This window comes from Oikopleura dioica, chromosome YSR (genome assembly GCF_907165135.1).
Source record: "Oikopleura dioica chromosome YSR, OKI2018_I68_1.0, whole genome shotgun sequence".
NCBI lineage: Eukaryota > Metazoa > Chordata > Appendicularia > Copelata > Oikopleuridae > Oikopleura > Oikopleura dioica.
Genome location: NC_137295.1, coordinates 1,605,585 through 1,608,848, shown reverse-complemented (window position 1 = coordinate 1,608,848; position 3,264 = coordinate 1,605,585). Strand labels below are relative to the sequence as shown.

Below are 3,264 nucleotides of genomic sequence, written 5' to 3'. Positions count from 1 at the left end.
TTTTTATTCCATGATCGAAGCAATCCAAGTTTAGCAATTTTGCGACGGATGCTCTATTAATGATTTTAAAGAGAAAATTGACTCTGGAAGTGCGACGGATAAAAAGATGAAGATTGAAAGGTCGAATAGTAAAAGTTGGAATCAACGATAATCAAGCACTGGAAACTTCGCTTGCGAAAAATTTGAGCAAAACATTTGAAGAAACTTTTGAAAACGTCGAAGTTGTGAATCCGGAGGCGCTCGAAGAGATTCAAAAGAGAGTGGAAGAGCTGAAAGAATGGAAATGGATCTTTGGCCAAACACCTAAATTTACGCTGGAAACGGAAGATTCGATCATTACTTAATTCAAATTTTCTAATTCGCCAAAATAAGAAATCTTAAAAAAACAATGAGCTGTTATAAGTTCACGAAAAAAAAAAAATTCAGCTTTGAAGTACTTTCTCGGTGGTCTTGAGCGGCAGAATTATCCAAAGAGTAGGATTCGCCTCTGGTTTGTCACCGACAACAACGCGGATAATTTCTTGGAAGTGATCAAAGCCTGGAAAGAAGCCTTGGAGGTTTTTTTGATAATATTTTTCTTCTTTAGCTAATTCAAGAAAAGTTCTCTTTTTATCATAAAACGACCATTTCTTGTAAATTTCGTTTCTTATGGAAATATTTAAATTTACAAGAAATGGTCGATTTATTAAGAAAAAAGAACTTTTCTTGTAAATGATAATTGCTTTATTTCCCCCTTCAAAGCAGAAGAAAAGAAATCGTAAACAACGAAAAAGTCAACTAAGAAGGAAAAAGACACGAAATTCTAAGAGACCAAAGTAATAAATTACTGCAGTTATTGAAGCTTTTTGAATTTTTTTTCTTTGTAAATCGCGAAAATTCAAAATACAATACAAAGCTCCTTCTGAAAATGCTTGTAAAATGAACTATCAACTCAGCATAGATCATGGGGGCTCTTTCGAAAAGTAAAAATTATTCAAACTGCCAAGGATAAATGAAAAAATAGAAACATGAAACTGTTTTGACTGTTGAAATGAAAGGAAATGAGCATGTCTTTTTAGAAATCGGTACTGATAATCGAAGATGGAAGAAGAGAGATTCGATTGAGTTTATTATGGAAGAGGCTTTGAAGTCACTACTGCACCGGTCCAGAAACGAGCTGGCCAAGGCCGATAAAAACCTAAAGATCGAAAATGCTAAACTGCCGAAAAGCCTCGAATTGAAAAAAGGTTCATAAACAAGAATCTTTTCATTATTTCATCGTTTCTTGGCCTCCAACGAGTGGAATTCAATTGCATTTGTTCCAGAATGGCTATCAGCTGGTGCGTGGAGACTCAAAACAATCATCATCCCTCATTCCTAACTCCAATAAAGACATATTAGGTCCGTTGACAGTAACTTTTATTTTTCATTATCAATTTTTAGACGAGGTCAGCGCGGGTCGAATTCCGCTGAGCATCACTAGTTGGTTAGAATCCGATATGCTGCTAATGAAAAACGGGGAGCTTGAACTCACTTTCGTCGAAAGAGGCTCCTCCGGAAACGTCCTTTCAACCGAAACCTTGACGCTTTACCATTGTAACACTGCGCTAGAATCGCAACAGATCCTCAACGAAACCCGTCAGATCTATCGCTGGTCTGACAAGGACCGTCTTATTTTAGGTAAATTTGGATCAACAATTCACAACAAATATATAATTCTGAACCAGCACCTGTTGAAAGGAAAATCGATACAAATATTTTTTAAGATTCGTGCCTATCGCTAGCAACAAGCGATCCGCTATGCTTAGAGCCAGATCCAAATCAGACACGATTTCAACACGCTAGCAAGTGAAATGATGAGAAGTGTTTACAAAAACTACCCGAAAATAGCGAGAACGCTGATAATCTTCTGTATAATAAATGAGCTCTGCTAACTGTCTCTTAGAGCTACAGCGCAATTGTCAAAACTATGAAAGATCATATGATGGATATTTCCGACCTCAAAAATGCAAAAACGGAGGATAAAGACGCTCCTCATCACGTTTTTGTCATTCTAGATAAAATAACTAGAAAAGTTCACTTTTTAAAAAAAAAACAGCCATTTCTTGTTAATCTTGTTTTCTATGGTAATGTTTCAATTTACAACAAATGGTCGATTTATTAAGAAAATAGAACTTTTCTTGAAAATTATACTGAATTTTTTGATGAATCAAATGAAAATAAAAATGCTCGATCTCAGAAAAAGATCAAGTGGAGAAGATTAAGAACGAGGAAGCTTTGAGAGACGAATTGCAGAAATTGCAAATTTTTTCGGATTTTTACTGGATAGACAGATCGAAGCTGATCAAATTGAACGCTGAAAGCACGAGTAGCCAGACTGGCGGAAGCCCGAAAAGAACCAGAAAAAGAGCGACAAAATTAAGGGCAAAAAGCTACACAGAGAACTGCTCTGTTCATCAATATAAAATAAATAAAATCATTCCTGGATTAAATGAAAAGAGCAACGTACATGGCTGACTCCTTCCAGTTCCTGATCCACCATCTTCTTGAATCCAGCCTCCCAGTCTGAGACTAGGAATTGGAGATTCTTGAGTCCACCAGCTCTTTTTTTGATTTCCTGGATAAGCTCTTCGTATGTTTCATATTTTTTGTCGCAAAGAACAAAATATGCTCGTGGTGCGGAAAAGCCAAGTAGTTTGTTATCCGGAGATCTTAATGCTTCTGACACGATGACTATCTGGTACAGGTCAGAGCCGCTCATGACAGACATTATTCCATCTTTATGAAGCTAAGAAATTAGTAACCTCAAGGACCAAGAGGCGCCGTAAAAATCCAGAGGGAATACATGATGCAGAGTTTGAGCACCCTAATACAATTAATTATTAACTGTAGTTGACATCGTATTATAATTCTTTTAGTTGTTTATTGTTAAAGCTTTCGGTTATTGATAACCATCTTCAGTAACTTATTTTGTTTTAGTACAGAAAAATCAGAGAAATACACACCTTTTTTGAGTGGAAAGGGAAGAGAATTTTCACACTGATTAGCATTTGACAGAAAGACAACAACAATAGAATTCATCTAGAGAGAAAATGCATAATTTGAACAACAAAATTTCTTGAGCGGGCTTTTGTTTTGTTGTTCAAATACTTATACAATTGTGCAATGCTTCGTCTGACAGAAAACAAAAATGAAGCGGGAAATTTAGCTTTCATCATGTTTGTTTTCATTTTCTTAACTTTTCCTATAAATGCAACCTCAATATCTTCAAGTCGTCTCATGTCA

The 3,264-nt window shown here is 35.8% G+C and overlaps 1 long non-coding RNA gene across 1 annotated transcript; it reads left to right on the top strand.

The window, feature by feature from the left end:
- Window positions 1-1,272: 1,272 nt before the first annotated feature.
- On the top strand, window positions 1,273-1,831 carry LOC145710767 (uncharacterized). The gene is made up of 3 exons (XR_014135070.1): window positions 1,273-1,380; window positions 1,423-1,659; window positions 1,746-1,831. It is a non-coding gene; the product is annotated as an uncharacterized LOC145710767 (long non-coding RNA).
- Window positions 1,832-3,264: the final 1,433 nt, after the last annotated feature.